Source organism: Cydia strobilella, chromosome 2, assembly GCF_947568885.1.
Source record: "Cydia strobilella chromosome 2, ilCydStro3.1, whole genome shotgun sequence".
Classification (NCBI taxonomy): Eukaryota; Metazoa; Arthropoda; class Insecta; order Lepidoptera; family Tortricidae; genus Cydia; species Cydia strobilella.
This window is the reverse complement of record NC_086042.1, coordinates 15,185,986-15,199,889: the sequence shown is the minus strand read 5'-3', so window position 1 is coordinate 15,199,889 and position 13,904 is coordinate 15,185,986. Positions and strand designations below refer to the sequence as shown.

The window sequence follows — 13,904 nt, the reverse complement described above, 5'->3', positions numbered from 1 at the left end:
TTTATTAATTACCATTATTAGGGTGGTTCAAAAATCATTTTTTCTAATTATCCGATCCCCCTTATTTTTAACCGACTTCAAGATTTCAAAGGAGGAGGTTCTCAATTCGGTTGTTTTTTTTAAAATGTTTGTTACTCTATAACTCCGTCATTTCTGGACCGATTTTGAAAATTCTTTTTTTGATTGTAAGTATATACATACAGATTGGTCCCATTTTTGTCAAAAAGCAGTTCTGATGATGGGATCCATGAGGAATCGATGGACCTCCTCAAATGTTAAAGGCATACATATAGTGATTTTAGTATTTTCATCAACAAATCAAGCACTTACATTTAAAAAAGTGAAATTTGATGAAGTGGAACTGCTGATGATGATCAGAACGGAACTCTTCAATGACGCATAGTTCACGTTTGGCGATTTGTCCTCTTCGTTATGTTTGTTAAGCAAGTTAGGTTTTCAAGAAACATTTCTGTCAAGCTCGAGTTCTGATGATGGGATCCATGAGGAATCGAGGGAACTCCTCAATTGTGAAATGTATACATATAGTGATTTTTGTATTTTTATCAACAAATCCAGCATTTCCATTTTAAAAAGTGACATTTGATAAAGTGGAACTGCTGATGATGATCAGAATGGAACTCTTTAATGACGCATAGTTTACGTTTGGCGATTTGTCCTCTTCTTTATGTTTGTTAAGCAACTTAAGTTTTTAAGACATATTTTTATCAAGCTCGAGTTCTGATGATGAGACCCACGAGGAACCGAGGGAACTCCTCAAATGTGAAAGGCATACATATAGTGATTTTTGTATTTTCATCAACAAATCCAGCATTTACATTTAAAAAAGTGACATTTGATGAAGTGGAACTGCTGATGATGATCAGAATGGAACTCTTCATTGACACATAGTTCACGTTTGGCGATTTGTTCTCTTCCTTATGGACCCAGACCCAAACTTGGACCCGGACTCGGACCTGGACCCGGACCCGGGTCTGGACATGGACCTCAACTCGGACCCGGACCCGGACCGAACTCTGACCCAAACATGGACCCGCACAGCCGGACACGGACCCGGACTCGTATCCGGACCCAGACCCGGACCCGGAAATGCTACTAGAAAAGTGGGTTAGGTGGGTTGGTGGGTTTTGAACTGCGATTCTCACAGAACAGAACTGCTATCAGAAAAGTAGGTTAGGTTAGGTTAGAGCTGTGACCCTTACAGAAACGAAATGCTATCAGAAAAGTAGGTTAGGTTAGGTTAGAACTGCGACCCTTACAAAAACGAAATGCTACTAGAAAAATGGGTGGTTTTACCTCCTTTTCTACATAATTAGGCAAAAGATGCTGTCTTTTTCATTTCATTGTCTGGAATCTAAGAGTGCACCATCATCAATAAGTGAACTTTCAGCGGCATCCCCCATTGAAGTCGGTTATTTTTTTTTCTTAAAAATTATGTTACACTTATTATGCTGATAAAATACACCAAGCTTTGTAACTTTATCTCAACTACAAGCTCAACCACTGAAATGTTTTATGTTGTATGAAATCCAAAAAAAAAGTATTTATTTTTAGACGTTTATTTAAGTATCTGTTTTCACACTATTTGAACATGTTATTTATAAGTTTTGAAGTAGAAAACATCATTTTTATTTCTATTTTTTAAAATTTTTCAAAAGTTAGATGTTTTGAATTTAACCTAAAAATTTTGTAAAAAATGGAAATAAAAATATTTTTTACTTAAGTAATTATAAATCACATTTTTTAATAATGTGAAAACAATCTAAAAAAATACATATTATTATTTCATACAAGGTTAAACAATTTCAAAGTGGTTGAGCTAAAGTTACAAAACTTGGCGTATTTTATAAACATACTAAATGTAACAAAATAAGGGGGGTGCCGCGTCTTCTAGTTAGAGTTTGAATTTTTCCCATACAAACGTGAACCACCCTAACCATTATTTATAGGTTTGGCACATATGAGGAATACATATTAGGTACATTTGTCAAATAAGAAATAAAATAGGTAAACAACCGATCATTGTATTACAATGATGTGATATCAGTATTGTATTATCGAACCACTAAGCTTTAAAGAGCACTAACATTTTGAATTTACTTACGTTTAAAATATCTCAGACAAGTTTAATACTTAACTGTCAACTAGAAGGCCCTATACAAGTTCGCCAGAGATCAGACCGCTAAAATAACTCGAAAAAAGTAGTTTCACAAACCTGACATCTCGGTTCTCGCTATTAAGACGTAGCAAGCTTCTATATTCGGCGCTAACTGCCAGTGCCGGGTCTGCGCGTTCCCAAGTTACGGCATTGTACGGTACATCGCGTTTGCGTGTGCGCAAGATCGCACTTTGCCGCACGAAATTCATTTGCTGCAAGAATTGTTAGGAAAATTGTCATTTATGGTGACATTTAAATAAGGTGATAGAACACAGTCTTTGACACATAACCCTATTTAACAAGATGGTTCTTGTAATTGCCTATACCTTATTTATACCTATATTTACCTTATTTATGGATAAAAAGTAAACAGTTTTAATATCGCAAGGTGTTATTAATTCAACATGTCTTTGATTGATAATAAGACTTTTGCCGTGATTACAACTTGAGTAAGAATAGTCTCAAGCGGGCTCTTCAGAGGTATTAGATACCTATCGCAAAAACGCACAAGACTAAAAAGATAACAAAGGAAACATTTATATAAACATACTTGTGCTTATATTGACCGGGATATAGACCGTGATTACCTAACATGATGCATTTAACTGCGTCGAAATATCGGGAGCTCACAAATAATACAAAAGGTAATCACGGTCTATATCCCGGTCAATATAAGTCTAGTGAAATTAACCGTGAATCATTCAAAACTCTAACATACTTGTGATTTTAATGACTGTACATACAACGATATAATGCTGTAAGTGGACCTGTTTAAGTTGTCATAGCTTGTGTTTTCCATTAAAGGTCTAATACAATACGCATTATGTATGGAGGTATGTTAACTAAGGAGGATTCTCGTTAACGATGATGTAGGTTTGTAGACACGCTTGTTTGTCACGGGAATTGAGTGACTAACTGCCTTTCTCTGTTGTCGAGTTAGCGCTAAGTGGATGATCTCGCTAACAAATCGTATCGACCATTAAATTTACGCCACACTTACTTAACGATTCATAGTGTAACAATGAACAAGCTCGATTTAGTATCTAGTTAAGTCGAGTAAGTAACTAATTGGATCGCGAATGTTATATTTTTCGAATAGGACACGCAGAAACATAAACTTGACTTTGACACTGACTTTACAGTACCCTTTGCTCCTTGGAGTCCATTCGTTTAAGCATAGAGTAACTTATAGGTAGTAGAGCGGTACTGTCATAGTAAATTTTGTAACCACAGTAAATTCACTGCCATCTATTGACACATTTTAAAACTAATAATGAAGATTTATAAAAATACGATAAAATGTATTTAAATATGGATAAATGATTTTTTTTATTTGCATTAATGATTTTTATGATTTTGACCCATGTTCTTTCACTGATATGCGTAAAAATTGTTAAATAACAAACGAAACCGTCAACGCCATCTATACGACAGTAGGCCAAAGCTAGTAGCGCCCTCTGATCGAGAGTCAAATTTTCTTGATTTTCGAGGCACGTTTTTTCCTTAGACTGTATCCATCTATTACGGAGTTATATCTATCTTTGGTTTAAGTAACCCATCCCATCCCAGAATCTATCAAGGTTTCATGCCATGCCATGCCACAAATTTTATTTTAAAATAATTTATAATAAACTACATTTTTTGTGTAACTGCTTTTTGATGACAAAAAAATACTCAAAGACTTTGGTTGAACAGCAAATATTTTTGGCACTTTTAAATTTGTAAATTTAACTGTTATTAAAACTAATCAGTTAATCAATTGTTTGGAAAAACAGCCGTCATCTTTAAATAAATATGATAGATGTGACATTTTCAACCAAAAGGTACCACATTGTCGCTTGTCAATAAGGTTGATTTCAAATTGAAGCTGTATGGAAATAGCGCCTTATTGACAACCGACAATAAGTACCCTTTTGATTGAAAATGGCACAAATAATAAATAAATACAAATAGAGAGTCTTCTGTTCACTAGTTGTGCAGATGCCCAGATGTTCAACTAGCGTTGTTTGACGCTTTAAAAATACATAGGAATAATAAACAACGAATATTAGGTACATATTTAACAAGGATGTACGCGGTGTATTACTTTCATGAAAAACTAACTTCTATGTCATACTAAATGTAAAAAACCGTCACGGACAAGTGCGAGTCGGACTCGCTCACCGAGGGTTCCGTACTCTTTAGTTTTTGTTGTTGTAGCGGCAACATAAATACATCATCTGTGAAAATTTCAACTGTCTTGCTATCACGGTTCATGACATACAGCCTGGTGACAGACAGACGGACAGCGGAGTCTTAGTAATAGGAATAGGGTCCCGTTTTTACCCTTTGGGTACGGAACCCTAAAAACGAACCTTGCGAGAGATATCCAATAATAAATTTAATTTAAAAGTAAACATTGTAATGGGAAATATTTTTCGAAGGTGGACAAATAGGAAATGGTGGTAAAAACCTTGATTTTTTTACCAAAATTGTATTATAAATAGGGTTGTTGACACATGTTGAAGATAGAAAATGAGCAATTTATCACAATAAATTGGAAATTTAAAATATAAATGGAAAAAAATACCTGTTTCAAAATTTCAGTTCTTTTTAAACATCCAAAAAGAAAAAAATAATGGTACCATTCGATTGCTTAAATTGTATTAAAAATATTGTACGGCAACAATATAATACATAAACGTAATATTTCACCGACAAAATCGCAATTTCCTTGTTTTGCATACATCAAAACGGTTCTAAGCAATAGTGACATGACATCGTGACGTCACGATGTATTGCCATTTTGTTAGAAGCGTTTCTTCAGTAAAGCGCGATTGCCAGACTGACTATCATTTGTGACTTTTGTATAGCTTTAAGGCAATGGGTCCCATACAGACATTTGATCCTCAAAACAAACTTGATCGACTTATTAGAAATTAGTAGAAATTTGTCGAGTACCCTACTGAGAAGTCTGAATCAATAAAAATTATTCTCACCCGATCGCGTATGTCAGAATCGCACGTCTAACCGTAGTTAATCCATCACGTAGTGGCGTTATCCGCCGGGGATGCTACGCGCAACCGACCGTGCGGAGAGAGCGTATAAATTAATAAATTAATAATGATTCTATGGAATTCCGCTATCTTGCGGTAGAGTGAGAGTTGGGTTTAAGGATGTGGGTTTTAAAGGAAACTAGTGTCGGGTCAAAGTTTTATGATTAATTAAGTTGGAATATGACTCAGTCTACCAGGGACTTTAATTGTCAATAACCTTACGTTCTCGTCCTTTGAAGGATGCGTATATTCTGCAAAAGAATCTAAATATATTTTGTATGACCTATATTTAATATTTCTAAATTTTAAAACTTTTATATCTCGCAAGTGCTCGGCTACCCGTGGGATATGGACAAGTTTGTTACAAACTATTTAGGGAGGTATACGACATACGATCATAACTTACCTACTTCAATGAACTACATGATGCAATTGTCATCATCATTAATTTTGATGATGATGAATTGATGATGATTGATGGTTGAGTGGGTCTCAGGACTATGTTATTCCTATTCCAAATCGGTTATATAATTATAATATAACCGTCAACTGAAATATATCAACATAGATTTCATTAGCTCGAAGCCCGAATTCGACACGTTTCATAATTTAATAGCGAGTGATTTATTAGAAGGAATCAGGAGATACAATAATATTAATAATTCATTTAGATACGAGTAAGTTTAATTTATTGATTGTAAGAGTGTGGGACTAGTCGCATGCCGTGCCGAGTGGGTCAAGCAGAGCGAGACAGCATTAATGCCCAATGCCTATTTACATTGTACGAGTTTCTTGTACGATTTTGGGCAAAAAATCGTATGAAATTATCGTGGGTGATAATCATACAAAATGTTATATTCAATACGAGAACTAAAATCTTGCAAAACAATGTACAATTGGATTTTATACGGCACTCTTAAGGCAAGTATCTAGAGTTAGACCAACCTAACTTGGCAGCGATTTTGATAGCACAGACTGTGCAAGTGTTATTTTAAACGTCAAACTTCTATTGAATTATGACCATTAAAATAACACTTGCACAGTCTGTGCTAACAAAATCCTATCACCTGTCCTGACTCCTCGGCTAAGCTGCTTGCGTAAATTAATTTCTCTCCAAAAAAATTTTTAATTAGAAGATTTGTTTAATACTCGTTTTCCGAAAATAAAATAAAATAATATTTAATAAGCCAGATTAATTGGGTTCATTAGAAGAAATATTCCAATATAAAAAGGAGAAAGTTATACAACACTTATCGTCCGCAAAATTATCTTAAGCTTCATGTTTACTGCGAATTACTCTACAGCTAATGGTGATACGAGTAAACTAGAGTCATAAAGCCGTTCATATAACAAACTTGAAAAATGGTGTGTAATTACGCAATTTGTGGTAAGCAATTACTGTCGCCCGAGGTATTTCCGAACCGATAAGACCTTCAAACCTTCAAGAAAAGAGCTTACGCCCATCTTAAATGCCTACAATGCTCTTGTAACCCCTCTGTAACATCATACCCATTTTTTCTATTCGTTTGGCGTTTGTCATCTTGGCTAGACCCCCTGGTGTTGCAGGTGTCCATGGGCGCGTCTGCTCGTTTGCCTCCTATATTATATATGAAAACGTGGTGATAATCAAATCTCTCTTGGTTATTAGAGCTGACATCCAAGCATTAGTTCCTTACGTTAATCTTTTATAATGAGCGATTATATTAGTTGCTTACGTTAATCTTTTATAATGAGCGATTCTACTAGATAAATATTATCTTAATCAAAATTTTTAACATAATAAGGTAGGTTTTAGCGTGTAGCCGCGTTAAAAGTGCGTCGTCCACAGATGTTCAGTCCGCGTGAATGATACATGGTGAAATAAAGCCAATTATATTTTCGCGTACGAGTAACCCAGTTCTACTCGAACACTGACGCCGCGGCTTTACTCGTTGCCACTTTCTTCTGATTGCCCGTATAACGCGAGTGTTATAATAGGAAAATTAGTGCCAAACCTATTTTCCAATGGAAAACCCGCGGCGCTGCTGGTGATTCTGTCAACTTAGCGATGCGTATTACTTACGCTTATATTGTTGTTTGTAACTTTTATAAAATAAGTAATACGCTTTTTCGTAAAACAGATGGAGTGCGAAAGAAATAACTGCCACCAAATCCCCTCCTAGTTCCCATCTTCCTTTTTTCGAGAAGTCATTTTTTTTTTTGATAAAATGAATAATTTCAGAAATAATCGTTTCGAAAGAAAATATAAAAGGGTCCCTCTAACCTAACTTTTCCTAATTAGGTATACAAAAATCAACAAAAATCTCCCCTTCAAGTATGCCTATTGTGATGGATGGGCAACTACAGAACTCTAGCGGTGAGTCTGAACCTTTCCATTTGAATTGAGCAATTTTATATTATGATAAATATATAAACTTAGGAAAACAGTTCTGGTAAACCTAAATTAAACTGCATTAAATTAGTCATCATTCATCAAGAAAAAGGGGACTAGAATTGTCTGGATTCCTGTTAAGACCTACAACTTACCGCAACGCAACGTTACTGCAACTAGGTACCTTGCAAATACCTTATTATGATTTTAACTTTACAATTCAAAACTTTCATTTAATATAGATCCAAAAGACTAACTGAATAAATGAGCAGTTTATATCTATTAAAGCAATTAAGGGTCATAAAATGTGATTAAAATTCACGAACAAGTCGTCGATAGAGTCGGTGATGACGCACCCGCTGGGTGTGGCTACATAAATGATGTAGGAACGGACCTCACACTTCCTGACAGTCCATTTTTACAAAGGAATTGCCGGGTTCAGAGTAAATTCTATTTAAATCACTTTAATTCTTTGATAAATTTTATGCCAACATTATACAATCATTTTGTGACGGCAGCATTTGTTATAGGTAGAGCAATTTAGCATTAGAGTGTGTAGCTTCAGATACTGGTATTATAATATGCCTAAAGAAACTGATAATTTTTTTAGGGTTCCGTACCCAAAGGGTAAAAACGGGACCCTATTACTAAGACTCCGCTGTCCGTCTGTCCGTCCGTCTATCAGTCTGTCACCAGGCTGTATCTCATGAACCGTGATAGCTAGACAGTTGAAATTTTCACAGATGATGTATTTCTGTTGCCGCTATAACAACAAATACTAAAAACAGAATAATATAAATATTTAAATGGGGCTCCCATACAACAAACGTGATTTTTTTGCTGTTTTTTTCCGTAATGGTACGGAACCCTTCGTGCGCGAGTCCGACTCGCACTTGGCCGGTTTTTCATTCATTACTTATCAAGTTATCAGTCACAGAACCGATAGTAAAACGCTAAAGTTGTCACAAAACGGAACCTATGTAAGGTCGATAGCTAAAGTCAAGTTTACAAGTAAAAGTTAAAATGAAAATGCCTACGCCACGTCTAGTTATCAACCAGATCTGTCAGGTCTCGTTTTGGCTGACTGGCTTCCATAAACATAGACAGTGTCGGGTAGACTATCGAGGCTAACTTTATATATATAGCGGTACGGGAACACCCAAATATCCCGATTTTATATATTCATAAGATTTTCATAAGTCCGAAATATAAAAATTACGATTTTTAAAAACACGATGAAATAAAATCACGAATGTGCTATTTCCGCAAACTTAAAATCCGATTGTCATTTGATTTGACCGAATGCTTAAAGTTCCGATTTGACACTTTTCCGAAATATTTTTTTCCGAAATTTTAAATACCGAAAAATGAAATTCAGTTTTTTGTAAGGTCGGAAAAATTAAATCCGTGGTATTAAAATTAAGACTCACGTTTTAGTAATTATTACAGGTGCCTGTCGTGTCGCATCACGTTAAATTCGGCATAAAATATTTTTGGCATAAAAATTCTGAATAAATAAATTTGGCAGAACTGCGACCCTCAAGATAACGAACTGTTGCCCGAAAATTAGGTTACGTTAGGTTAGAACTGCGACCTCCAAGAAAACGAACTGTTGCCACAAAAGTGGTTTAGGTTAGAACTGCGACCCTCAAGAAAACGAACTGTCGCCAGAAAAGTGGGTTAGGTTAGGTTATAACTGCGACCCCGAAGTAAACGAACTCTTGCCAGAAGTGGGTTAGGTAATTTAGGTTAGGTTAGAACTGCGACTCCTAAGAAAACGAAATGTTGCCAGAAAAGTGTGTTAGGTTAGGTTAGAACTGCGACCCTCAAGAAAACGAACTTTAACAATATATTCGGAATATCATTATTCGGAAATTTAAAAATTGGGATATTTAAAATAGGAATCACGTCAATTCGGAATTATAAAATTTCGGAATAATGGCAATTCGAATTCGTGATTTCAAAAATCGTAATTGTTAAATTCGGTGTTTGTCACCATCGGAATTGTAATAATCGGAATTATATGGTTCGGAATTTACAAAATTCGGCTTCTCGGGTTTTCGGAAATATAAATCTTCGTGATTTTCATCATTCGTAATTACGACAGTCGGATTTTGATGGGTCGAGCATTTAAAAATTGGAATGATAAAATTCGACATTCTAAAATTCGGCATAAAATTTTTCGGAATTATGTAGTGTACCCTGTAGGTACCTATAATGGTTGGTAGCTGTGTTCGTTTCAGTACTTTCAGTAAGATTATGAGTGTAATTTAATCCTTTACTTTACATGATGTCAGCTGATGTTCGTTTACTGCATGCGAACGTGCGCATAATAATTTGCACATGATGTTATAGTCAGGGATCCAGGAGAAAGTATAGGTACTAATAATATGTACCTACCTATTTCATTTGATATCAGCACGCAGCGCGTCGCGTTCATACACATGTTATACCTATCTGAATTTGTGATGGTAAATGGTTAAACATTTCTATCCGAAGTCTAACAAGTAAAAAAAGACAAAGTGGTCATATCCTAATATCATGGAGATGTCACTAAGTCGGTTATCTCATAAAACATACCCGAATACCATCTTTTTTCAGTGGGTGCATTATCGCGTTAAGGGTTGAACCAAACTGTCTGTTATTACGTTCGTAAAATTGTATTGTACATGGGAAAACTCATAGGTCTACAGTTACGTTGATCATTCCCTCGTTATTAGTGATTGGCAAAACTGGCCCAGTCCTATCTTAAATCAGATAATATGGAACCCATCAAGAAACTGTAAAATATTTTTTTTTATGACTGTTACCTACCATAAACACATCCAGGTGAATCTACAAGGTGCCTGAAACAACCGGTAGAAAAGACTCACAGCCTCTGAAAGGCAGGTTTTTGTGTCATTTGCAGATAAATGCTAGTTTTTCTTGTTTCCTTAACAGGTATGACGCTAACGGTACGTTACAGTTTACCTGTCATGGGTAATCGCTGAAAATCGCAGTCTATGGCTGTGAGGTGACATTTTGAAACAAATATATATGTATGTAGTCGTAAGTCGTAACACTAAGAAATGTCAAGGGGGCGTTTTTACTTCGGTTATTCTACTTTAAATATGTGAATATGATAATTATATTGCAATAATACCTATAGGTACCGTCGTTATGGTTAATATGCTTTTCGAATGCAAATAAACATTCATTTCCAAGTCAAGTCACAGTTTCTTATACTCGACATACTCGTACATCATTTGCAGTAAATAGGTACCGATCAGGATATAACTCATAATTGAAAGTCATTCATTAAAAAAAGTAACCGTCTACTTTTATCCGTTTACCAATCAAATAAAGACCTTAGAAGCCAAACTTGATACCACTGACACATAAGTCCAGCTCGCAGCGCGTTGATGTCTTTTGTAAAGAGCTTTTATATTATGGTACGAATCTGTTTGTACAATCAATGTTATCTCGTAACCACATCTCGAACCGATAACAAACAAAACGCATTTTTGAACTTTAGAAAACATTTGTACAACTGGCACACTTTAATGGCATATTATAGCTAAATTCTTTCAGAAACAAGTTGTGACATAAAAAGCTCTTACCTTGCAACAAAATAGTCGATTAAAATCCGCGAGCACTGCACTGTAATGTTCTATTTTAGTAAAATTAGAAATTAAAACGAATAGGGTTGCGCGCACGTGTGTTCTCTCGATTGTCGATGATCGCGACGTGTGGTCGCGGCGGCGGGCGCGGGAGACTGGCGCGCCGCCGCGTCTCGAGGCACCTGCCCCGGACCCCGCGGCTAGGGACAGGTGCATGTCGATATATCGATATGTTGCCAAAACCCTCATGGTAAGCTTGACGAAATATAAAGTGTGCCGATCTCTCGAACAAGTTTGAACAAGATCGGCTCACTATATAAAGTAAGACAATCTTGTTCAACTTTACCAGAGAAGACGTATTCTGCAACTTCATCATCTACATCATCATGGACTTAAGAGTTATTTTCTTGTCGGTGGAGTATCTTCCGGCTTTTCCTATCTTAGGTACGCCAGCTCTTTGACGTTTTGATACGACACGACTCCCACGACCCCTACCTACTTTTACTTCACTAGATCCAACTGCGTTTGGGTTTTCCTTTACCTCGCTTGTGTCCTATCTGACCCTCCAGGATAGTTTTAAGGATATAGGAGTGCTCATTTCTCCATACAAACGTAGGTCGACTCTTTCCTCCGTGGTTTTTGATCCTAGAGCAATGATTTTTCAACACAAATTAATATTATTATTATTAATAGCCGTGTTGAACTGTTCTGCTTTTTGCCTTTTTAGGGTTCCGTACCAAAAAGATACCCGACAAAAGGAACCCGTTATGGTGCGACTCTGTCCGTCCGTCTGTCTGTCACATTGCTAAGTACCTCAAGAACTACTTATGAGGGTTGATCCGTATGCACCACCCCTGACCTCTTTGCTGTCACTTGGTTATTAAAACCTTTTTGCTGTAGGTTTATAGACATTTAGAGGTTATTAAAAAAAAAACATTTTTAAATGTCGAACTATTATTGAGCTACAGCTTACTGTAATGTGTAATAAAATGGATTTTGTTGAGGAGAGGGCGGTAATAAAATGTCTACAAAAAATATATTTTACACCAACTCAAATCCATCAAGATATTGTGGCAACTGTAGGGGAGTGTGCAGTATCCTATTACATAGTGAAACGTTGGTGTCGAGAGTTTAAGTGCGGAAGATCAAGTTGTGAAAACCAACATGGCGGTGGACCACCTGTAACGGTCACTCCAGACGAAAACATTAATAAAGTTCACGATATGGTGTTACAAAACCGGCGAATACGTATCAAGCAAATTGTTGAAGAGACTGGCTTGTCATATCATGTAGTGCAACAGATACTTACTAAAGAATTGGGTATGAACAAGATCAGTGCAAGATGGGTGCCACGAATGTTAACCATTGATCAGAAAAGACATTGTATTGTATTATATTGTATTATATCAGAATATTGATTTGCCAGCGTCTGTTGGATATGTACCAAGCTAATAAAGATAATTTTCTCTATAGATACGTAACCATGGACGAGTCTTGGGTACATCACTATGATCCCGAAACTAAAATTCAAAGTAAGCAGTGGAAACACAGTGGTTCTCCTCCACCACGTAAATTTAAAGTGGCATCGTCTGCAGGAAAGGTTATGCTGTCTGTATTCTGGGATGCTCAAGGAATAATCCTGGCTGACTATTTGAAAAAGGGAGAGACTATTACAGGGGCCTATTATGCAAACTTAATTGTAAAATTGCGAGAGGCTATTAAAGAGAAACGCCGGGGCAAGTTGACAAGTGGCGTACTCTTCCACCAAGACAATGCTACCGTCCATACGTCCTGTGTCGCTAAGGCTGCCATACACCAAGCAGGCTTCGAATTGATGGAGCACCCACCGTATTCGCCTGACTTGGCCCCCAGCGGCTACAGGCTATTCCCAAAATTAAAGGAATTTTTACGTGGAATTTTTTTTTTGGATAATCAAGAGGTGATATCTGTTGTGGAGGAGTGGTTTTCAGAGGTCGGACATTTTTTTTCAGGAGGCTATTGAAATGCTGGAGCACCGATGGAATAAGTGTATTAGTGTTGAGGGAGACTATGTAGAAAAATAAAAAATAAATCTTGAATGTAGTTTCATTGTAAGAGGGTTAGGGGTGGTGCATACGGATCAACCCTCGTAAGCTATCGATTTCAAATTTTGAAAAGTTATGAACAACGCTAACCCAGACGATTGGAAGTGTATTTTTTTTATTAATTATGGAAAATGCTCAATGTAAACAAGGGGCAAAATTTCAAAATCTAGTTTCCAGGTCAGTCCAGGACGTCCAGGTGTAAGAGAGAGTATTAGAGATAAGAGTGTTTTTGTAAGGAGCTTATGGCAGTTATAGAGCAAGATAACTCTGTAGCGATTTTTATAGCACAGACGTGCGTTATTTTAAACGTCAAACTTCTATGAAATTATGACGTTTAAATAACACTTGCACGTCTGTGCTATAAAAATCGCTGCAGAGTTATCTTGGTCTTACTAGATCAGTTATTATGAAGAAATATCTTTAAAAGAAACAAAAATATGTATATTTCCTCTTAAAAGATTGTTATAATACTTGACTGTAGATAGAATTTTTAATTGTCTCAATAAACATCAAATATTAAAAATGCCACAGTGGTTCATATAGCAGATATTATTAAAAAGTGTATTTTCAAATGAATACTTCTTTTTTTTTCATTTATTTAACATAACATCTCAAAATAATATAGTTGAATAATAAAAA

General features: G+C 36.1%; 1 protein-coding gene across 1 annotated transcript in view; it reads right to left on the bottom strand.

Moving 5' to 3' along the window:
- LOC134752406 (cuticlin-1) overlaps window positions 1–11,424 on the bottom strand; it is a 117,838-nt gene extending 106,414 nt beyond the window's left edge. Inside the window, exon 1 of the mRNA XM_063688120.1 lies at window positions 11,182–11,424. The gene's annotated coding sequence lies outside the window, so the exon portion shown is untranslated. The remainder of the gene's footprint in view (window positions 1–11,181) is intronic.
- Window positions 11,425–13,904: the final 2,480 nt, after the last annotated feature.